Below are 24,309 nucleotides of genomic sequence, written 5' to 3'. Positions count from 1 at the left end.
TTAGCAAACAATATTCCACAACTAGAAATACCTTCATAAACTAAAACTCTCTAGTTACAATAAGTTTTATTTGAAAATGTCCTTTGCTTATCTCTCATAAAACGTACATACAGACTTGAGTCTTTCCAATTAAGTAAAGGCACATGTTCCTTTTGCTTTTGTTTTCTGCCTCACGTGCTCAAGTGACCTCAGGCTCCACCTGTGCAGTGTTTGGCCTTGGAGGAATCAGCTTGTTATCATGGGCTATAAAGCAGTAGAAGCAGCCAGGATCATTGGGGTGGACATCAACAGAGATAAATTTGAGGAGGCAAAGGAAGTGGGTGCCACTGAGTGCATTAAGGACTTCAAGAAACCCATCAAATAAGTTTTATTGGCTATGACAGGTGCTGGTGTGGAATTTTGCTTTGAGGTCACCATAAATCTGAAAACTGTGGTGCATGATTTTTCTAGAGAGAAAATAACTAATACTTCTATCAGTCATAAGTTCAGATTTCAATCAAATGAAATTTCTAGAATTCCCTTCACATTCCTCTACTTAATTTTCCTTGTGACCCATGACATCCCAGCTCATATCCTCTGTCCACTCCTACAAATCTATTCACTTTTCCAGACACTGAACTCCCATATTGAGATTTCTTCTCCTGTTCTATCACACCATTCCTTCAAATAAGCAGACAGTCTCCAACAGGCAGTACAGAAAAGCTTTGTAAAGAATTCTCACTGAATTATTTCATAATCAACCCTGTAATGATAAATTCCAAGCCAGAAGATTTAAGCAAGATAAGGATAGTATTGGATTAATACTATCAAAGGAATGAGCTTTGCACTTGGCGCAGTCTATCATGGTAGATCTGAGTAAACTTCCAAAGAAAATATTAACCAATTTGATTAGATGGGTTAATTTCAAAAATGAAGCAAGCAGTAGTTGTTTTCCCAGTTGAACATGGTTTATATAAGAGAATATAAATGGAGAGGGAGTTATTTCACAATGCCAGACTTGCTTTCTTTGGGGATTTGTAGAAATAATGTATTATTGGATTGCATGGCTCTCTCTTCTAATTAGCCATATGGAAACCCAAAACTGTCTCTTCCAACCTCAGTGCTTTTCTCAATTTACAAAATGTTTTCATTCCTCACTACACACAAACTCTCTTGTATGCAAAAAGGTATAACAAAACCTTTCTCACAGTCTTTCCCACAGATAGTCTTGCTATCTGAGAAATAGCCTTTGAAATTAACTAATGGGAATATGTCTGTTTGTGTCTGTTTATTACTTTGTTAATACAAGATACTATACAAACCACTCATGTCAGTAATAGTTCCCATTAAAATTATTACTGTCATTGTTGTTGTTATTATCACTATGGGTGTGTTTAATATTTTCATTTTTTAAAATTTCCATTAATTGAGTCCCAAAGTGCCAGATATTATACTAGGCAGCATGCAATGTCTCATTTATATTTCTGCAAACCCTTATAAGATAAATGTTATTTCAAATGAGGCCAGGGAGCATCAGAAAAGATCCCAGACCATTTAGCAGTTAAACTGAGATTAAGTCCAACTCTCAAGTACATCTTTTAACCCTTGCATTGTCTTGCATTGCATTACAACAGGAAGCTGCCCTGGCCTCCCACCATGAGAACCATGGGGTCTGCATTATTGTTAGGCTGTTGGCAGGTATGGAACTCAACATCAGTGGCTTGTTGTTCTTCTCAGGACATTCTTTGAAGGGATTTTTTTTGGATGAAGCAGGGAAGAGTGGAAATGTACAAACTTTTAGAGGGGGTAAATAGAGAAATGTGTCATAAATGCTTAAGAAGGAACATAAAACAAGAGTTTTAGATTATAATTTTTGTTTCAAAACATAAATATCCAAGATAGGGAGATGGATATTAGATATATAGAGTGACTTCTGGGATGCCTGGGTGGCTCAGTGGTTGAGCCTGCCTTTGGTTCAGGGCGTGATCCCAGGGTCCGGGGATCAAGTCCCACATCGGGTTCCCTGCAAGGAACCTGGTTCTTCCTCCCTCTCTATGTGTCTCTCATGAATAAATAAATAAAATCTTCTAAAAAAAAGATATATACCGTGATTTCTTTAAAAAAAATTTTTTTTAATTTAGTTATTTCTTGGTAAGCATTTTTAAAATGATTAGTGAAGAAACTGGTGTCCAAAGATTAGTGCAAATTATAAATTGAAAAGGAAAGGCAATATTATGATCAATAACTACACTTTGAGTTATATATCTGCCAAGTGGGATTCTTTGGAGAATATACTGAACCACTGTTCAACTAATGTAAGCGCTATCTGACACAACTGAATTTTCATTTTATCAACTCAAAGATATTACACATAATGGATTCATGACTGAAAAGAAATACTACTGATAAAAAGCAAATGATATTTCCAGAAAAAAAAATTTCATAGAATCCTTTGATTTTCCATGTTTTAAACCTGTCTTAAAATTTGCATTTTAACAGATTTTAGAACAGTAGTTTATTGAGAAAGTAGAAAACTAAATAAATCTGCTTAGGATTCTTAGCTCATAAATAAGTAATCTACTATTTAAAAAGAAATGTATTTATCCATAGATTCTGAACAATCTGAACTGTGAGGCAAAAGAGATAAGAATTAGTAGCTATCTCAATTATTTGGACTAGTGAGCTATCTGTGATCTCCAAATTAGCTATGGCAGTGTATTGTTACAGATACTAGGAGTCTTACCCAATTCATTTATGAAGAGTAGATAAATGGCAGGGCCAACAAAAACAAACAAATACATAAATAATTCAGTTTATTTTCCTCTACTGTACTTACAATGATGAACTATTGATTCTAAACATATTCAGCTACCTCTTGTAAAATAAGATCACCAGTATTTTAAATAACTCCCATAAACTTTTCACTAGCCACTTAAGCATTCACATAACAATTATAATATGAATCCTTCCTTCCACAGACCGTATAATCCTGAGTCAATAGTTTTCAAATAATGGCAGTATTTAAGAAAGGGAAGATATAAGATGGCAGTATAGGGAGATCCTAAACTCATCTTCTCCCTCAGACACACCAAATCTACAGCCACACATGGATTACTTCCCTCTGAAAAACATCTAAAAACTGAAAACAAGAAGAAATGTTCTATTCAATAAAAAATAAAAGGATCACATTGCAATAAGGAGAAGACACAGTCTTCCAAAAACCCCATCCCTGGTGCACTAATACACAGTAAGGATAGATCTCAGCAGATAGGCACTTGTCCCAGAAGAGCAAAAGGTTGGTACCCTACAGCAGGCACCCTGGCTCCTGGAATTTGCACCAGGATGAGATGAGCCTCTAGAATGTCTGGCTTAGAAAACCAGTCAGGGTTGACATTAGGCAGGGGTCCCTAAGTGCTATAGGAAACTGAGATTGCCCTCTTAGAAGGCTCATGTATGATCTTGTTCACTCCAAAAACCAGTGAAAAATCAGTTTGAAAGGTATCTAGACTATATGTGAGGGAAATTCATTTTCTAATCTGGGGTCATTAGCTAGAAGGGCAAGGGACAGTGACAGGACCTGTGGGCAGAAAGAGCTGCTGCACCAGGGTTGTGAGGGGTGACTGATTATATATTTGGGAGCTGGGAGATGTAAGGAAAGGGGGGGTTTCAAAAGGATGTTCATATGTTAAAGAAGACTCACAGGATACTGGAGGCCTGGCCATTATCAAGTTAAGATTGCTTTTCCTATTAGCAAGGTATTAACATTAAGATAGTTGGGAGCTTCCAGGAAACATTATACTCTGGCTACTTCAAGTATCTTCAATGGGCCACAGGTTATAAGGACATTTAATTGCATCTATATTTCCATCTGGAAGCTAGGTTATTGATAAAAATACTTTGTTCTTGTAAATTACTAAGACATTTGTTTTTTTAAGGGTTCTCATGCTCATCACGTTTTACTAAAACATTTGTAAACTGAGGGAGACTCAGGTCTTGCAGGATTGTGATAGTTAACTATTTGTTTTTCCTTTCCTTAGCTTTAGGGCAGCCAGAAGTGCCTGAGGAATGTCACACATATCCCATTTGGGGGTGGGGGGGTGCAGTGGTGCAGGGTGTCAGCTTCTGCTTTGTCTTTGGCTTGCCATCTGTTCCCTCAACATTTGCACAAGTGAGCAATCTTGGATACAGGACACTCCCATGGCCTTGCTGGGACAGGCAGGGAAGGGGAGGTGAAGTTATATCACTTACTGAGGGCACAGTGATAGAATGCTCCCCTGTTACCTAGCTGGGGCAGAAAAGCATGAATGGAGTTCCTCTGATACCTAGCTCAAGTCTGAGCATGGGGGATTGCAACACTCCCTTGTCCCTGACTGAAGCTGGCAAGCACAAGCGGTCCAGCATTTTCAGGCTCCCAGCCTAAAGGCTGCTTGTACACACACAGACAAGTCACTCTCCTGCTGTACTGCTGAGCCCCACAGATACATGGAATCAAGACATTTCCCTACTTCTTTTCTGAAACCAGTGAGCATGCCCTGTCCCCTGTACTCTGGCTGGCTAAAACCAGCAGGCACAAATAATTAAAACAACAGATGTTCCTTAATCACCCAATCTTTGTGACCAAGAGAGATAGCATTCCAGAGCTCTACAAAAAACGTAACAAACAGAAATAAATTCTTGGTAGACTACCACCCCTAGGGCACTGACAATAGACTGAAACACAACCCCAGTCTTCTTGTGAAAAAAGCCTATTTACTTAACCTGGTACTCTAGCCTGAGGGACAGGCTTCTGGTTTCCCATATATCTAGAGGCTAAGGAGGCACTTCAGGAAATATAGGCAGGAAGATATCATCCTTGTATACCTCCTTGGCATGCTACAGTTCAACAAGATTTCCCAAAAAGATGAGCTTATACACTCATCTGAAGCTCTGATTCTTATTACTGTCATCTAGGGAACACCTCTGGACTTCCTGGTCTGGAGGCCAAAGAGATTACAATTGCAGCTCCACTGATCTATAGATACTTGCATACTTTAAAAGGTATTGCCTGAGAATGCTTCCATTCAGCCAAAAATTAGTGCTAATAAAATTCCTCTCCTTGGGTCACTTGTTGTGCCCAAGATTGCGAATCTGAGAAACCACCAAGGAGCCGACAAATACAAGTACATGAGGGTTTATTTACAAGCTCGAGCTTGGGTCCAAGTATACCCAACACAGCGGAGCAGGGACTTGTACCCCGAGGTGGGTTTCAGCTGAGTTTTAAGGGCTGGTCTAGGGGACCTCCAGAAGGGGTGGAGGAATTTCTCAAGTTCTGTTTACATTCTGATACAGGGCTTTCAAGGACATTGAGCTCTGTTCTCATTCTGATATGGGGCTTCCTGCCACTGGCTTGGGCTCTGTTCTCATTCTAATATGGGGCTTCCTGCCACTGGCTTGGGCTCTGTTCTCATTCTAATATAGGGCTTTCTAGGGCTGTTTTTTTCCTGTAACTGAAGTAATGTAAATTTCAGCTCTTATTCACAGGGGCCTGGGATGGCTGTACTTGTGCTAACGCTGAACTTAAAGTGGAATGGCCTTAATTTTCTCAGCCTCCACAACTGACAGGTCTTGGTACACCCTCACCAATGGGGGCATTATCAAGAATAAATTGGGTAGTTCAGACAATCACAAAGGTTTAAGAAATAAGAAAGAGCTATGACAAGGTTGAACAAGAAGGATCATCACCTAAAAAGGCCACTCCTTCAATAATAAGAGAGGCAACTGTTTCAACTAATATACAGAAACAGAGAGTCAAAAAAGGGGAAAAAACAGAGAATTATGTCCCAAACCAAAATGCAAGACCAAACCTCAGATAAAGACTTAATGATAGGTAATCTACCTAATGAAGAATCAAAGAAATGGTCAAAAAGATACTCACCAAACTCAAAAGAAGAATTGGCTAAATGCAGTGAGAACTTCAACAAAGAGATAAGAGATGTAAGTACCAAAAAGAAGTCACATAAGTACCAAACAGAGCTGAAGAATACCATAAGTGAACTGAAAAACACATCAGAGGGATTCAACAGCAGACTGGATGAAGTAAAAGAATATCAGTGACCTGGAAGATAAAGGAATGGAACTCATCCAGACAATGCAGCAAAAGAAAAAGGAAATTGTGCAAAACATAATTAACTTAAGGGACCTCAAAGATAACATTCATGTTTTAAGGGTCCCAGAGCATGGAGAGAGAAGGGGCAGAAAATTTGTTTGAAGAAATAATGCTTGAAAATTTCTCTAACCTAGGGGAAAAAAACAGACATCCAGATCCAGGAATCCCAGAAAGTTCCAAATAAGATTAACTCAGAGAAAGCCAAACTAAGACACATTATAATTAAAATTTTAAAATTTAAAGAGAGAAATTAAAAGAAGTAAAATAATAATAAAAAAAATTGTTACATACAAGAAAAAAATCCATAAGGTTACTAACAGATTTCTTAGCAAAAATCTCCAAACCAGAAGGGTATATCATGACATATTCAAAGTACTAAAAGGAAAAAGCTTCCAGCCAAGAGTACTCTATATGGTGAGGATATCATTTAAATCTGAGGGACAGATAGAGTTTTCCAGACAAGCAAAAGCTAAGGAAGTTCATCACCATTAAACCTGTCATGCAAGAAATATTAAAGGGACTTCTTTAAGCTAAAATGAAATGGCATTAATTAATAACAGGAAAACATACAGAAGTAAAAACTTCACTGGAAAAAAATAATAATAAAGGTAGTAGATTAATCACTTATACAGTTACTAAGAAAGTTAAAAGAGAAAAAGGAGTAAAATTAACTAAAACTACAATAATTAGTTAAGATATGCATAAAATAAAAAGATGCAAAAAGTGAGATCAAAAATATAAAACATGAGGGGGATAGTGAAAAATGTAGTTTTGTAATGTGCTCAAATTTAAGTTGCTATCAACTTAAAGTAGACTATTATATACATAGGATGATATATGTGAACCTCACAGTTAACAAAAGGGCAAAAACTTACAATAAATACACAAAAGAGAAAATAGAAAGGAATCTAAACATATACTGAGGAAAATCATCAACCACAGGGAAGAGAGAAAGAGAAAAACAGAGGGCAAATACAAAAACAGCCAGAAAACAATTTAAAAAATAGCATGAAGTCCATCCCTACTTTAACTACAAATGGATTAAACTCTCCAATCAAAAGACATGGAGTGACTGAAGGCATATAAAGGAAAAAGAAAAAGATATATCTATATGCCACCTAGAAGAGATTCACTTCAAAAGTAAGAACACACACGAAAGTAAAAGGATAGAAAAGATATTCCATGCATAAGAAAATGAAAAGAAAGCTAGCATAGCTATACTTATATCAGATAAAACAGGCTTTAAAACAAAGACTATAATAAAAAACAAAGAAGGACACTACATAATGATAAAGGGGTAAATCCAGAAAGGAGATAATAACATTTATAAATATATATTGCATGCCACATAGGAGCAACAGACTACTGAAAGCAAACATCAACAAACCTAAGGGGAGAACTGAGGGCAATATTATAATAAGTAGGGGATGTTAATACACCATTTACATCAATTGATAGATTATCCAGAAAGAAACTCAAAAAAGAGTGGCCTTAAGTAAAACATTAAGCCAGATAGACTTAATAAATATACATAGAACATTCCATTCAAAATTGACAGAATACACATTCTTCTCAATTACAAGTGGAACATTTTCCAGGATAGATGGCACATTAGGCCAAAAAACAACTCAAGAAACCTGAAATCATATTAAGCATCTTTCCAATCACAATGGTATGAAACCAGAAATGAATTGCAAGAAGAAAACTGGAAAAACTATAAAATGTAAAGATCAAACAGTGTATTAGTGAACAATCATTGGGTCATATTAGAAATCAAAGGAGAAATCAAAAAATACCTAGAGATAAATGAAAACAGAAATACAATATACTAGAATCTAAGAAATGCGGCAAAAGCTCTTCTAAAAGGAAAGTTCATAGCAATACAGACCAACTTCAAGAAACAAAAAAAGAATCTCAAATAAAACTATTAACTTTATACCTAAGGGAACTAGAAAAAGAACATAGCCCAAAATTAGTAAAAGAAATTAAATAATGACAGGAAATAAATGAAATAGAGACCAAAGGGGGGAAAAACAGAAAATAATCAATAAGGGATGCCTGGATGGCTCAGTCAGTTGAGCATCCAACTCTTTTTTTTTTTTTTTTTTTAAAGATTTATTTATTTATTCATGAGAGGCAGAGAGAGAGAGAGAGAGAGAGCCAAAGACACAGGCAGAGGAAGAAGCAGGCTCCATGCAGGGAGCCCAATGTGGGACTCGATCCTGGGACTCCAGAATCACACCCTGGGCTGAAGGCAGGCGCTAAACCGCTGAGCCACCCAGGGATTCCCCTATGTAGGAGCATCCAACTCTTGATTCCAGCTCAGGTCATGATTTCAAGGTCTTAGGATCAAGCCCCACATCCTGCACCATGCTCAGTGGGGAATCTGTTTGAGATTCTCACACTCTCTCTACCTCTCCTCCTTGCTCATGCTCTCTCAATCTCCCTCGAAAATAAATGAATAAAAATAAATAAAAATAAATAAATGAATAAAAAATAAAAAAAGAAAAAATCAATAAAACTAAGAACTGATTCTTTGAAAAGATAAATAAAACCAACAAACCTTTAATAAAAGCAGCAAGAATAAAAGAGGTAGGGCTCAAAGAACAAAAATCAGAAATGAAAAAGAAGTTACAACTGATACCACAGAAATACAAAGAATCAAAAGACACTACTATGAACAATTATAAATTGGATAACCTAGAAGAAATGGATAAATTATTCAGCCTTTAAGAGGAAGGGAATCCTGACACATGTTACAACATGGATGAGCCTCGAAGACACTATGCTAAGTGAAATAAGCCAGTCATAAAAGTACGATTAATGATTCCACTTATATGAGGTACCTAGAGAAGTCAAATTCATAGAGACCAAAAGTAGAATGGTGGTTGCCAAAGGCTGGGAGGAGGGAGGAATAGACAGTAAGTGTTGAATGGGTAGGGAGTTTCACAATTTGGAAAGAGGGAAAATGTTCTGGACATAGATGTGAATGTAAGTACAGTGTGAATGTACTTAATGTCACTAAACTGTACACTCAAAATTTTATGATATGTATATTTTATGACAATAAAAAAAATGCCCTCTTTATTGGCAGCCTTCCCTACTTTGTATCATTTCCCCGGGGCACTTTCCTATTAGTGTCCCATTCATCTTGTTAATCAAACTACTAGAAATAAAATTTTTGTCTCAAGGTCAGTTTCTAGGGGATCCAAAACAAAGATAGTTGGTATCAGAAGTAGTCCTAGAAAGCAGATCCTAAGGATGAATTCTGGAAGTGGATCATTTACGAACAGGATGACAAGAGAATACCATTGCAGTGTGCAGTTAAGATGGATGCCCAGGATCCCTGCCTCCTGTTATTCATGACCTTATGTAATCCTCTCTCCATAAATGTGGGCTAGACTCATTTACTCAAATTTAAAAGCAAAAATGATGAGATGTCATTTCTGAAATGGGTTTTAGAAAGACCACGGCTCCCATTTTGGGATCTTCTCTCTTGGATTGCCTGTTCTGGGAGAGGCCAGCTGTCACAACATGAAGCACTCCAAGTTCATTTGGAAGCAGGTGTGTCAAGAGCCATGTGTTTAAAACTAAAAGAAGATCCCCCTGAGTCAAGCTTTGAGATGACTACAGCCCTGGCTAATTCCTCCATTACAGCTTTGTGGGAGATCCTGAATCAAAACATCTGCTAAGCTGCTCCCAGATTCCTGACCAATAAAAACTTTGAAAGCATAAGTATTTGTGTTTTAAGCTGCTAAACAATAGATAACTAATACACTGGTGGTAAGTGGGTAATAATCCCCCTTGGCATGCTCTTCAATTACTAAGAATCTCCTGTGGAGAAGTGGGAAGGGATACAGATTGCAGGATATACACTGCCTTGTGCAATATCATCAGCACTTGAGAGATAAACTGGCAATGGTAATTATAAAAACTGTGTGTTTAATTGGTTTTTATTAAGGGTCATCAATATACTGAAGGAAAAATAAAATGACAAGCTTGAGTCAACCAATCACCAACTAAGAGCATAATTGAAAACCACAAATCTACAACAGCATTTAAATTTTCCCTTTATCTCCTCTGGGTAATAACCTCTGGCTGTAACCAGAGGACAGATTAGGCCAAAAATCAGGCCTAGGTATTTGATTATTAGCCAAACTGCAGAAAAGTTTTCATCTATAGTTCTTCCTTTAATCTCCAACACTAAAATCGGGGAACTGATAGGTAAGGGGTAAGATCTTAAAACTATGGGGAGTATCTTCAGAACCTTGAATCACAGATTCTGCTAACTAAGGCTTAAAAAAGTGGCCCACTGTCACAAGAGAGCAAGTTCTCCCTGCGTGGCCACCCCAGGAGCCTCACTAAGGTAAATGCCTCATAAGATTATACCTACCTTCTTTCTTCACATGACTTCTCTGCCAATAAATAAGTTCAAGTCTCAGCCTGACTAGGAAAAGAATTCACCAAAATAGCCACAGGATGTGGCTCACATGTACCAGCAAAAACTGGAAAAACATGTTGAAAATCAATCATGAGCATGCTGGCCTAAGAGAACAGGATAGAATATAAGGGAGAAGTTGTTAATATGGGTACAATCTCCTATAACCCAGGATTGAATCCCTGAGAAAGACACCTGGAGTCACTTCTGCGCTACTAAGATGTTCTTCAAATCTTGGGGCAAAAAAATAATGGCCTACAACAAATGAGGTGGAGATGCCAGAGATGCTTTGGCAAAGTACCAGAAGTCAACATGTTCAGAGAGGTAGGCACATTATAATGGATCTGACATAAAAACCTGAAAATCCACCAGATGACCAAGTTCCTCAGTAGAATCCAAAGGGGACATCCCTTTCACTAACACAGTATAAAATGCACCAGTGGTTCAGAAAGAACCCACTACACAATATCAACTCCCCTAATCCCTCCCCATGCAGACAAACTAGCATAATTAGACACAGAAAGAGAGGGAATGCCCAGATCAGGAACTGTCAGATACAGAGTCTGAGCTGACACTAATACAATGATAACCAAAATGCTAGTGTGTGTCCCTATTCAAGGTTTATGAAAGATGAGGCATTCCAGTTTATTAAAGAATTTGTTGGGGAGAAGAGGGAATCAATAACTTAAAGGACCTCAAGACATCTTGTTTGGAAGCTTTTTATCTGACCCTACATATTGTTGGTTGCTTTTCCAAACCTGAAAAATAAAAAAATTAATTCAGGAATCTAGAGTACTTCCATTTCTCTAATTATTTTGCAATCAACAAGTAATAATTCATATCCCCTTGCAGAATACATGAAAACTTGTATCGTATCCTGTCTTGGCGAGAGCTCCTACTTCATCCTGTGTCTTTACCACAGCTTGTATTCTACCTCTATCATAATACTTGTCATGAAGACAAAAGTCATACATTGATTAATATAATGGTCTGTATTTGTTACCTATTCAGTACATAACAAATTACCTCAAAACTTATGTCCCAAACAACCATATTTTTTATCTCACAGTTTCTGTGGGTGAGTTTTTTTGGGGGAAAGCTTAGCTAGATGGAGCCCATGGTCTATCATAAGGTTGCAGTGAAGATGTCAACTGGGATTGCAGTCATCTAAAGCTTGCTTTCCAGGGCCTCGATCATATGGCTGGCAAATTAGCACTGGCTATTTATGGTCTATCATTTGACCACCTGGACCTGGATAGTCATATCCATGCATGGGTATCCTCACACTATGGAAGCTGACTTCTCTCAGAGCCAGTGATCCAGAGAGAGTGAGACAGAAGTCACAATGTCTTTTATGACTAGGCTTGGAAATCACATACCATCATGTCTACAATATTCTATTAATTACACAGGTTGGCCCTACTCAATGTGAGAGGTGACTACATGAATACTGGGTGATCATTGCATGCCATTTTGAAGTCTAGTTTACCACCTCGCTCTACCCTCTTCTAGAGCAATTGAGGGGAGGCTTGGATTTAGTTTAGAATTTATAAAAAGTGTCCTAGTTGGATAAAATAAAGATTGTTGAGTTTAACTGAAATAGACCATGCAAAATGGCAAAAATAAGTAAGAAAGGGGGATCCCTGGGTGGCTCAGTGGTTTAGCGCCTGCCTTTGGCCCAGGGTGTGATCCTGGGGTCCTGGGATCGAGTCCTGCATCAGGCTCCCTGCATGCAGCCTGCTTCTCCCTCTGCCTGGGTCTCTGCCTCTCTCTCTCTGTGTCTCTCATGAATGAATAAATAAAATCTTTAAATAAATAAATAAATAAATAAATAAATAAATAAATAAATAAATAAATAAAAGGTTAAAGGGGGCGGGGATCAGGGAAACAGGGCAATCTATGAAAATAGCCATCAACTCAACAAATGTACTGTCTTGCCCAGGTTAAGGAATGCCAAAACCAGTTTCCCTCTATTTTATTGCCTTCTATGACACTGAACTTAGCTCAAGCTCAAGTTCAAATAAGCATTATTGAGGGGCACCTAAGTCACTCAGTCAGTTAAGCATCTGACTTCACCTTAGGCGTGATCCCAGGGTCCTAGGATCAAGCCCTGCATCAGGTGCCCTGCTTAGCAGAGAGCCTGCTTCTCCCTCTCCCCCTGCCTTTCCCCACTCACTAGTATTCTGTCTCACTCTCTCTGCTCTTTGTCTCTCTCAAATAAATAAATAAAATCTTTTTTTAAAAAAAGCATTATTGTGCATGCTTAAAGCATACAAACTTAAACAGTCAAAGGTCCTTGCTTTTGTCCCTTGCTATGTTTCAGTCAGAATTTAGTCAAGAGACAGAAACCATACCAGTTCATATAAGAAATTGTTAGGTATCAATAGAGTTGTTTACTAGTTAACTAAAAAGGCAAGAAGAGAAGACTACCATGTATTAAAGGTAGCAGCAATCCCAATAAACTGCTACAATCCTTAGGGTTGAGAGAACAAAAGGACAATGTTGTAATTATTAAAACTGAGAAGGCTGAGAGAGGGGCCCAGCTGACCTGAGACTCAGACCTGGGGACACCGGTGGGGGGGGGGGGTGCAGTGGCTAGCTGGGGTCTCTGAGGATACACCATGGGTGACTTTTGCAAGTGCTGGAAACACTTCTAACTGGATTTAGCTGCTGCTATGAGAGGACATTGCTGCCATGGGGGTGAAGAAATGATGCAGGGTGATATTCACAGGAAATGTAAGCATCAAAGAATAAAACAGGAAACTTGCAGGGCACAAACAGGAAAGAGCAAATCCTCCTTCCTTCTCCACCCTTCCAGGCTCCTCTCCTCCACAACAGCACTGCCCTCTGTTGGCAGAGAGTAAAATGGAGTCAGCCAGCAATGCAGATCTGGTTACAAGAGTTCCAGCATCACAGAACCAAGTGTACAAGGGGGTTTGGAGTTGAGAGAAAATAGTTTAATAATTTATACAATAGAAGAACAAAGAGTGAAAAGACAGATGCCAACAATGCTGTCTTATACACTTGTAATCTTTGTGCATTTTTGTGTGTATCCAGAGATTTTCTAGTCACATCCCTTTGGGTTTGTAAACAGGAGGCTATGTTCTATCAGATAAGGTTATGTCCAAGTATACAAAATATGTAAAGAACCTATAGAACTCAATACCAAGAAACAAATAATCCAGTTAAGAGAGGAAGAAGACATAAATAGAGTTTTCTCCAAAAAAGACATCCAGATGGCCAACAGACGCATGAAAATGTACTCAACATCACTCATCGTCAGAGAAATACAAATAAAAACTACAATCAGATATCACCTCACACCTGTCTGAGTGGCAAAAATCAAAAACACAAGAAACAACAGGTGTTGGTGAGGACATGGAGAAAAAGGAACCCACTTGTGTGTTGATGGTAGGAATGCAAACTGGTACAGCCACTCTGGAAAACAGTATGAAGGTTCCTCAAAAAGTTAAAAATAGAACTACCCTTTGGTCCAATAATCACACTACTAGGTATTTACCCAAAGAATACAAAAACAGTAATTCAAAAAGATATATGCACCCCTCTGTTTATTGCAGCATTATTTACAATAGCCAAATTACTGAAACAGCCCAAGTGTCCATTGATAGATGAATAAAGATGTGTTGTGTGTCAATATATATATATTATATATAATGAAGTATTACTTGGTCATAAAAAAGAATGACTCTTGCCATTTGCAACAACACGGATGGAATGAGAAAGTATTATGCTAAATGAAGTACATCAGTCAGAGACAAATACCACATGATTTCATTCATATGTGGAATTAAAGAAACAAAACAAACAAAGGGGGAAAAAAGAGAGGGGCAAACCAGGAAACAGACTCTTAACTATAGAGAACAAACTAATGGTTACCAGAAGGGTGGTGGATATCTCTGTCCAACAGACATTCTCTCCAATTACCTGTCTTAATGCACAGCCCCAGTCTTTGGGAGCTTCTGGCAGTCTCACAAATTATATTTAAACCCATAATTGGCTCTGGATCTGCAAAATGCATAGTGACTATATACAGATCTAAGGTTAGAAGTTTATAACAGGAGGGGCACCTGGATGGCTCAGTTAGTTAAGCATCTGCCTTAGGCTCAGGTCATGATCCCAGGGTCCTGGGATGAAGCTCCACATCAGGCTCCCTGCTCAGTGGAGCTCCCTGCTCAGTGGGGGGTCTCCCTCTACCCCTCATCCTGGTTTGTGTGCTCTCTCCTTCTCAAATAAAATCGTTTTTTTAAAAAAGGAAGTTTTTGGGACGCCTGGGCAGCTCAGTAGTTGAGCATCTGCCTTCAGCTCAGGTCATGATCCTGGGGTCCTGGGATCAAGTCCCACATCAAGCTTTCCACAAGAAGCCTACTTCTCCCTCTGCATCTCCTGTGGCTCTCGTGAATAAATAAATAAAATCTTTTTCTTAAAAAAGGAAGTTTTTAACAAGAAATGTTTTTTTTTTTTAGATTTTATTTATTCATGAGAGACAGAGAGAGAGAGAGAGAGAGAGAGAGACAGGCAGAGGGACAAGCAGGCTCCATGCAGGGAGCCTGACGTGGGACTCGACCCCGGGTCTCCAGGATCACACCCCGGGCTACAGGCGGCACCAAACCGCTGCGCCACCGGGGCTGCCCAACAAGAAATGTTTTTTAATGATATTGACACTCATGGTGCGAAGGCCAAATTTGACCCTTCCCTATTTAAAGATGGTCTGGAGTACAGAGGTGTTAACCCAGCTATTCAACATTCAAAAAACACACTATCCGTCAGACATAGTTGGCAGCCCCACATGCATGATTTGAACAAATCAGACATGGTCCTTTACCTTTATAGTCTCATGGGGGGGGGGGGACAGACATTAAACATGTAAACACACAAATAAATACATAATTACACACCGTGATAAATATTTTTAAAAGAGGATAATTGGCTGTAATGAACCAGAATGAAAAGAATAGAATGAATCTATTTTAGATTGGAAGACAGGTTTTAAATACTAAGGTGAGCTAAGAATACTAACACAGCAATGTGTGTATATAATAGGCCTAGATACAAGGTTTGCATTTGTGCTGAGTCTTTTAGAAAATGTAACATTTATTGTCCTTTGTAGTACGTTCTCTGATTTTTTAGGTTTTATTATTTTGTTTGGCAACCATGCTTTGCATCTAACATTAGCAGGACATAAAAATGCTTGGGCTACAATTCTCTTGTATTTCATTATCATTTAACAACTCAGGTGTTTCTTCTGTGTTCTCTTCAGGCCTCTGACCTTTGTTTTCTCTAGAGGAAAAATACATCATGTTGACTCTGCTTCAGAGCAGTTCAGGTTCATTCTGAGAATGGTCTCCTGCCAGAATCACACCTAGACTTGTGTGATAAGCTGATGTCAAAGAATTATTGTAAATCCATTTAAATACTTTACACTGTATTCATCCTAATCCCAGGTAAAAAAGAGATACGATTGAACAATACCAAATTTAAATGTGAAGCTAAAAGTGCCATGAAGGAAGAGAAGAGGGTGTCCTGAGAGTACAACACAAGAGGCCCTAACCCCATCTTAGGGATTTGCAGAGAGCTGCGCAGAACAAATGGTGCTTAAGCTAAAATCTGAAAAACAAGGGTTGTATTTTCCTGATATCCCAATGCTAAAATTATTATATATTATTATGAATGATCTTACAGACACACACTTGAAGATGGGAAATAGTCTTTCTTACCTAACTAGGACCTATTAATTCTATACAATGTTTACTAACTTAACAACAATGAAAGTAAAATGAACACCATCCTAGAAGTCACAATTCTATTTACAAGTATGACAAGAGATGGGAAACTACAGAGCCTAAATTTTATAAAGTAAGCTAAACCTTTCTAGAGCACCAGCTTATCTAGAAAAAAATATGAACTTTGGATTCAAACAGACTTCAAATCAAATCTTCACTCTCTTAACAAGTATTCAAAATCCAACAGATAGCTATGTACTTTACTTTTTAATGGGAAACATACCATCCACCTCCCAGGGCTATAAGGGAGGATGAAATCATTAACAAAGTACCTAATATTCACCAGGCATTCTATAAGAGGTAGTTTCTTCCCACTAAATAAAGCCAAACAACAGTTTTAATGTAGTTAATAATTTAGATACCAAACAAAAATTATAACAGGAGTAAACTTCTATGACTCTTTTTGACATGTCTGAATTAGTTTTCTTGTGCCCACAATCAGACACAGCCGGCTATAAGATTAAGCAACGAGAAACTAGGAAGCTATTTGAATCCATGGATGAAACTCCCGTCTTTTCAGGAGGAACCAATGCACACAGAGGTACTCTGGGGCTTTATTTGGTTTGCTTGTTGCTGTAGCTTTTGGCATTTTTGGACAAAACCAACTGTGTTCTAACTGGAAAGTGGGAAAATGACTAATTAATAGATCCATAAATTATAAGGCTGTCTTGCAATTAGATTTGTTTTGTAAAAGAGATATTTGGAAATTGGGCCTTTCATGTCCTCTCTTCATGTATTAGTGAAACAGAGGCTAGATTTTGTTTGTATCTTGCGTGGTGTGTGTGTGTCCATATGTGTTACAAATATGAGATATTTTCTCTACCCCTAGAAGGTGTTGCTAAAATTAATTTGTCAAGGAGCTCTATTTAATTGGTTTAATGGCCAGTGCTTATAAAAATTGGGCACTCTGAAACTCAAAAAATAAGAATTAGCCCAAATGTTTTTTAAGTTCATGTGATATGGGATAATTGTTTGTAAATTAAATTCAAGATTGCTGGTTTAATTAAAATAGAAATGTCTTTAGAATTATCAGCATTAAATATAAAACGCCTATTCTACCAAGGTTTATTATAGGTCAAATAAACTCACGTTATCTCTTTTTGCAATGTATTAGCAAAAATGACTTAAAATGCTGGTTAATTTTTTTGTCTCATGAAGTTTTCATGGTTAATTGTTAAGAGCAAATAGTTTAAATAAATAAAAAGGTTTATAGGTAAGCTTTTAAAAGCTTTCAAAATCTTTGATAACTTGAAACTTTGAAGTTTTGTTAGGTTAAATGATAAACTGAATAAATTCACTGAATAAATCTTTTCCAAATAAAATGCTAAAACCATTCACTAAATACAGGTTTTACTGCTTTTGTCTTATTACAGAGAAACTGAAGATACTTGGGTCTTCATGAGTGAACATGTTTTATGCTTTATTGAAAGCATTTATACAATGAAAAAACATGTTTTGGAGTGTGGTTGAGTGTCTGCCTTTAGCTCAGGTCATGATCCCGGGGGCGCCTAGGATCGAGTTCCCCATCAGGCTTCCCACAACCTGCCTCTCTCTCTCTCTGTCTCTCATGAATAAATAGTCTTTAGAAAAAAAGAAAAGAAAAAACATGTTTCTATAAGTTATGAAATATATTCACAAATTTGTCAATCTAAAGAATTCTGATGTAACAGACAGTTCCTAATTGGTTACTACTTAGTTTTCATTGAAAACTGAAGTTTCTAAAAGTTAAAATTCTGATAAAATATAACTGAGACTGCTAGAAATGATAAGCAAAGCAACTCTGTATGTGGGAAAGTAAGAGAGATACAAAGAAAGGTATAAGAAATGAGAATACATTTTTGTTGCAGGGAAAACAAGTAATTTTGTCCTGAAATGAGACTGGTTATTTAGAGAGAGATAATTTAGGACAAAATGTAAATGAAAAAAGAAAGTTGTGCCAGGTTTGTAAAGGGAAATCTTCTGAAAAGCATTTTATGTGTGGACAGGACTAAGAGAAATGAACAACTTTTAAAGGTACACTAATATAAGACTAGAATTTGGTTTTCCCTCTGTTAGAAAGTTTTCTTGGATTGTTGGTCTGCTTGCAATAAAAAAATCATGAACAAAGGCTTTTATTCAGTTTTTATATTTTGTCTCTATCGGGTCTTCTATTGCTTAATTAAGAAGGTTCAATCTTCTCAATATTAAAAGAGCTAAGTTTTTCTAACTGTGTAACCTTATGTATTTGCTTTCAGAATCTCTTATGGCCACCTTGGTTAAACAGATAAAATTTTAAGTTTTGTAATGATCTGTGATCCTATTTAGGCATGTGTTTTAAAATCTTCTGATTGTAACAAACTTCCCAAATATTCAAATATTAAAATGAAGTTTTTCTACTAATTAGGCTTGCCTATTTAATATGTTAAACTACCTGGGAAGCATTGTCAGATAAGGGATGATAAGTAAACCTTGTGTGAGTGAATGCTGTAACGGTATTAGAAAAAACAAAATTCCTAAAGTTCTAATATGTTTTGGTGTAATGTTATCACTTGAAATTCTAATTATTACAGCAGCCCGGGTGGCCCAGCGGTTTAGTGCTGCCTTCAGCCCAGGGCGTCATCCTGGAGACCCAGGATGGAGTCCCATGTTGGGCTCCCTGCATGGAGCCTGCTTCTCCCTCTGCCTGTGTCTCTGCCTCTCTCTCTCTCTGGGTCTGTCATGAATAAATAAATAAATAATTATTAAAAAAAAAAAAAAAAACAGAAAGAAAAGAAATTCAAGGAAAGAAATTCTAATTATTAAAATGTTATATGTCACAAAATAATCAAATTTTCTTGTTGACTGCATTAAAATGAACTCTCATCAGATTTTTAACTATGGCCATTTTGAGTCTTTTGTCATTTGTGGTTATTGTTTCACCCTGATTGCTTACAAATGTGTTTCAGCTTCAAGGAGATTCATAAAAATGACTTGTGACAAATACAGGTTTCTGGTATTTTTAATATCACAAAACTAAACTAAAAATTTCCAGAACTAACAGAAAAACTGAATTTGAACAAAACAAGAATGAGTAATATTATACTAAATTAATTGAGATAGGATGATTATAGTTTTTATGACTTGTTTGAAACATTGCTGGATCTCTAATGTTTGCTCTTCAAGATTTAAGGAAACTTTTTCTCTTAAGATATCTACAACTTATAAAAATTTGATTAAAAAAATGCTTTGTAAATAAATTAAAACATTTATCTTTTCTCCTTACATGAACCCTCTAAAATTCAAAAAACTCTCAGTGAGTATTCTTTCTTACATGACAATTATAATTATTTGCATAAGTTTAATAAGAATCTGTTCTCCAGGGGTACCTGGTTGCTCAGTCAGAAGACCATGCAAATGTTGATTTCAGAGTCATGAGTTTAAGCCTCACGCTGGGTATAAAGAGTATTTACATAAGAACTTAAAAAGGGGGCACCTGGGTGGCTCAGTTGGTTAGGTAGTTGCCTTGGGCTCAGATGATGATCCTGGGGTCCTGGGATTGAGCCCTTTGTAAGGCTCCCTGCTTGGTGGGCAGCCTGCTTCTCCCTCTCCACCACTTGTGCTCTCTCATGCACTCTCTCTAACAAATAAAATCTTTAAAAAAAAAAAAAAAAAAAACTTAAAAAAATGAATCTGTTCTTGTAACATTGGTTATTTTACTAAAACTTTGACTGGAATGTCCTATTTAAAAGAGACATACATAGACTCAGCTTGACCAGACAGCTTCAAAGAACTAAGGTTAACTTTATGGAGCCATTGGAGCCCTTTGGAAATGTGGGCCTCATATCTTACTTACAGTGTTCCCAGTAGCCTTACTAGATGAATAAGAAAATGTAACTTACTGACAGGTGCAAGAACCTCGGCATATTTGGTGGACCCTCAGGAAGAGAGGACTTCACTAAAATCTACAGATACTGCAAGTGAGTTTGATGTATTTGGCTTGGCTTCTGGCCTTGGGAGGCTATTAAAAGTTCAATCTGAAATTTCTTATAAAAAGTTACAGCAAAGTAGTTTTTTTTTTTCCAACATAGATTTTTTTTTAAGATTTTGTTGATTTATTCATGAGAGACACAGAAAGAGAGGCAGAGACATAGACAGAGGCAGAAGCAGGCTCCTCACAGGGAACCCAATATAAGACTCGATCCCCGGACCCTGAGATCATTCCCTGAGCCAAAGGCAGACACTCAACCACTGAGCTACCCAGGTGTCCCTCTCCTTTCTTTTTGATAAGTCTGGCTAGGGGTTTATCAATTTTGTTAATTCTTTCAAAGAACCAAATCCTAGTTTCATTGACCTGTTCGACTTTTTAAAAAATTTCTATCATTGATTTCTGCTCTAATCTTTATTAATATATTTCTCCTGCTGGCTTCAGTGTTTATTTCCTTTTCTTTTTCCAACTCCTTTAGGTGTAAGGTTAGGTTGTGTATTTGAGACTTTTCTTGCTTCTTCAGGAAGGCTTATTTTGCTATATACTTCCCTCTTAGGACCCCCTTTGCTGTGTCCCAAATGTTTTGGACTGTTTTTTTTTTTTTCTTTTTTTTTCATTTTAATTTGCCTGTGTCTCTGCCTCTCTCTGTGTCTCTCATGAAGAAAGAAAGAAAGAAAGAAAGAAAGAAAGAAAGAAAGAAAGAAAGAAAGAAAGAGGAAAAGAGGGCCCAAATAAATAAAATCATGAATGAAAGAAGAGAGATCACAAGCAACACCACAGAAATATAATTTTAAGGGAATATTGTGAGCAATCAGATGCCAACAAATTAGGCAATCTGGAGGAAATGGATGTATTCCAAGAAACATATAAGCTACCAAACTGAAACAGGAAGAAATGAAAAAGCTGAACAGACCCATAATAAATAAAGAAATTGAAGCACTCATCAAATATCTCCCAACCAACAAGAGTCCAGGGCCAGACAGCTTCCCAGGGTAATTCTACCAAACATTTAAAGAAGAATTAATACCTATTTTTCTGAATCTGTTTCAAAAAATAGAAATGAAAGGAAAATTTCCAAACTCATCCTATGAGGCCAGCATTACCTTGATCCCAAAACCAAAGACTCCTCTAAAAAAGGAGAATTACAGACCAATATCCCTGATGAACATGGATATAAAAATTCTCACCAAGATACTAGCTAATTAGATCCAACAGTACATTAAAAGGATTATTCACCACAAACACGTGGGACTTATTCCTGGGCTGCAGGGTGGTTCAACATCCACAAATCAATCAATGTGATACACCACATTAATAAAAGAAATGATAAGAACCATATAATACTCTCAATAGATGCACAAAAAGCATTTGACAAAATACAGCATCCTTTCCTGATTAAAACTCCTCAAAGTGTAGGGATAGAGGGTACGTATCTCAATATCATAAAAGCCATCTATGAAAAGCCCACAGTGAATATCATTCTCAGTGAGGAAAAACTGAGAGCTTTTTCCCAAAGATCAAGAACATGACAGGGATGTCCACTTTCACCACTGCTGTTCAACATCATACGGGAAGACCTAGTCTCAGCAATCAGACAACAAAAAGAGATAAAAGGCATCCAAATCAGCAAGGAAAAAGTCAAACTTTTACTCTTTGCAAACAACATGGCACTCTATGTAAAAAACTCAAAAGAATTCCACCAAAAAATTGCTAGAACTGATACAGGAATTTAGCAAAGTTGCAAGATATAAAATTGACTCAGAGAAGTTTGTTACATTTCTATATACCAATAATGAAAGAGAAAGAGAAATAAAAGAATCAATCCCATTTATAATTGCACCTAAAACCATAAGATACCTAGGAATAAACCTAACCTAAAAGGTATAGGATCTGTCCTCTGAAACCTCTAGGACACTTACAAAAGAAATTAAGGAAGACACAAAGAAATGGAAAAACATTTCATTCTCATGGATTAGAAAGACAAATATTGTCAAAATGTCTATAATACTCAAAGCAATCTATACGTTCAATGCAATCCTTATCAAAATATCATCAGTATTTTTCACAGAGCTGGAACAATTCTAAAATTTGTATGGAACCAGAAAAGACTCCAAATACCCAAAGGATATCGAAAAAGAAAACCAAATCTGATGGCATCACAATTCCAGACTTCAAGCTGTATTACAAAGCTGTAATCATTAAGACAATATGATACTAGCGCAAAAACACATAGGTCAATGGAACAGAACAGAGAACTCAGAAATGGACTCTCAAGTCTGTGGTCAACTAATCTGTGACAAAGCAGGAAAGAATATGCAACGGAAAAAAGACAACCTCTTCAACAAATGATAATGGGGAAATTGGTTAGTCACATGCAGAAGAATGAAACTGGACCACTTTCTTATACCATATACAAAAATAAACTTAACATGGACTATATGCAAGACAGGAATCCATCAGAATAGTAGAGAATACAAACAGCAAGCTCTCTGACCTTATATATATACATAAGCAACTTATTACTAGACACATCTCCAGAAGCAAGGGAAACAAAAGCAAAAATGAATTATTAGAACTTTGTCAAAAGAAAAAGCTTCTGCACAGCAAAGGAAACAATCAACAAATTAAAAGGCAACCTACAGAATGGGAGAAGATATTTGCAAATGACATATCAGATAAAGGGCTAGTATTCCAAATCTATAAAGAACTTAATAAACTCAACACTCAAAAAACTAAAACTTTGGTCAAAAAATGGGCAGAAGACATGAACAGACATTTCTTCAAGAAGACAAATGGCTAACAGACAGATGAAAAAATGCTCAACATCACTCATCATCAGGAAATACAAATCAAATCCACAATGAGATACCACTTCGTAAGAGTCAAAATGGCTAAAAGTAACAACTTAGGAAACAACAGATATGGGCGAGTATGTGGAGAAAGGGGAACCCCCTCTTACACTGTTGGTAGAAATGCAAGCTGGTGCAGCCACTCTGAAACAATATGGAGATGCCTCAAAAAGTTAAAAATAGAACTACCTTACCACCCAGCAATTGCACTACTAGGTGTTTATCCAAAGGACACAAAAATAGTGGTTTGAAGGGGCACATGCACCCCAATGTTTATAGTGGCAATGTCCACAATACCCAAAATATGGGAAGAGCTCGGATGTCCATCGACTGATGAATGATAAAGAAGATGTAATATATATATGATACATTTACATATACAATGGAATATTAGTCATCAAAAAGAATGAAATCTTACCATTTTCAATGACATGGATGGAACTACAGTGTATTCTGGTAAGTGAAGTCAATCAGTCAGAGAAAGACAAATACTATGTGATTTCATTCATATATGGACTTTAAGAAACAAAACAGACAAACATAGGAGAAGGGAAGGAAAAATAAAACAAGGACAGAGAGGAGGCCAACCATAAGACACTCTTAAATATAAGGAACAATTGAGGGTTGCTGAAGGGGAGGATGGTAGGGGGATGAGGTAATTGGGTGATGGGCATTAAGGAGGGCATGTGATGAAATGAGCACTGGGTGTTATATGCAACTGGCGAATCATTAAATTCTACCCCTAAAACTAATAATATACTATATGTGAACTAACTTGAATTTAAATAAAATCTTGAAAGAAAAAAATAGAGAAATACAAATTTAAAATACAATTATATATCATTCACACCCACAGATTATCAACAGTTTTAAAGTCTGACAATTCTAAGCATAGACAAGGATATGGAGCAATGGGAACTCTGATACATAGCTGCTTATATGTGCAGCCACTTTGTAAAACTCTTTGATATTGTCTATCAAAGTTGGAGACCCAGCAATTTCACTCCTAGTCAAAATACATAACAACCAATGTGGGGCATTCTATTTCCTACAAACAACTGTGCAAGTATGACTCCAAGGGTGCTCTGGTCCATAGCACTACAGTTCACAGCCCCAGAACATTGGACGGGTGGTAGGTATTTCCCTACTGCAGT

At 37.0% G+C, this 24,309-nt stretch overlaps 1 long non-coding RNA gene across 6 annotated transcripts in view; it reads right to left on the bottom strand.

The window, feature by feature from the left end:
• The window catches only part of LOC144303727 (uncharacterized), a 122,121-nt gene that overhangs the window by 63,975 nt on the left and 33,837 nt on the right, over positions 1 to 24,309 (bottom strand). The window lies entirely within an intron of this gene.

Source organism: Canis aureus, chromosome 33, assembly GCF_053574225.1.
Source record: "Canis aureus isolate CA01 chromosome 33, VMU_Caureus_v.1.0, whole genome shotgun sequence".
Taxonomy (NCBI): domain Eukaryota; kingdom Metazoa; phylum Chordata; class Mammalia; order Carnivora; family Canidae; genus Canis; species Canis aureus.
This window is presented reverse-complemented; position numbering and strand designations above follow the sequence as displayed.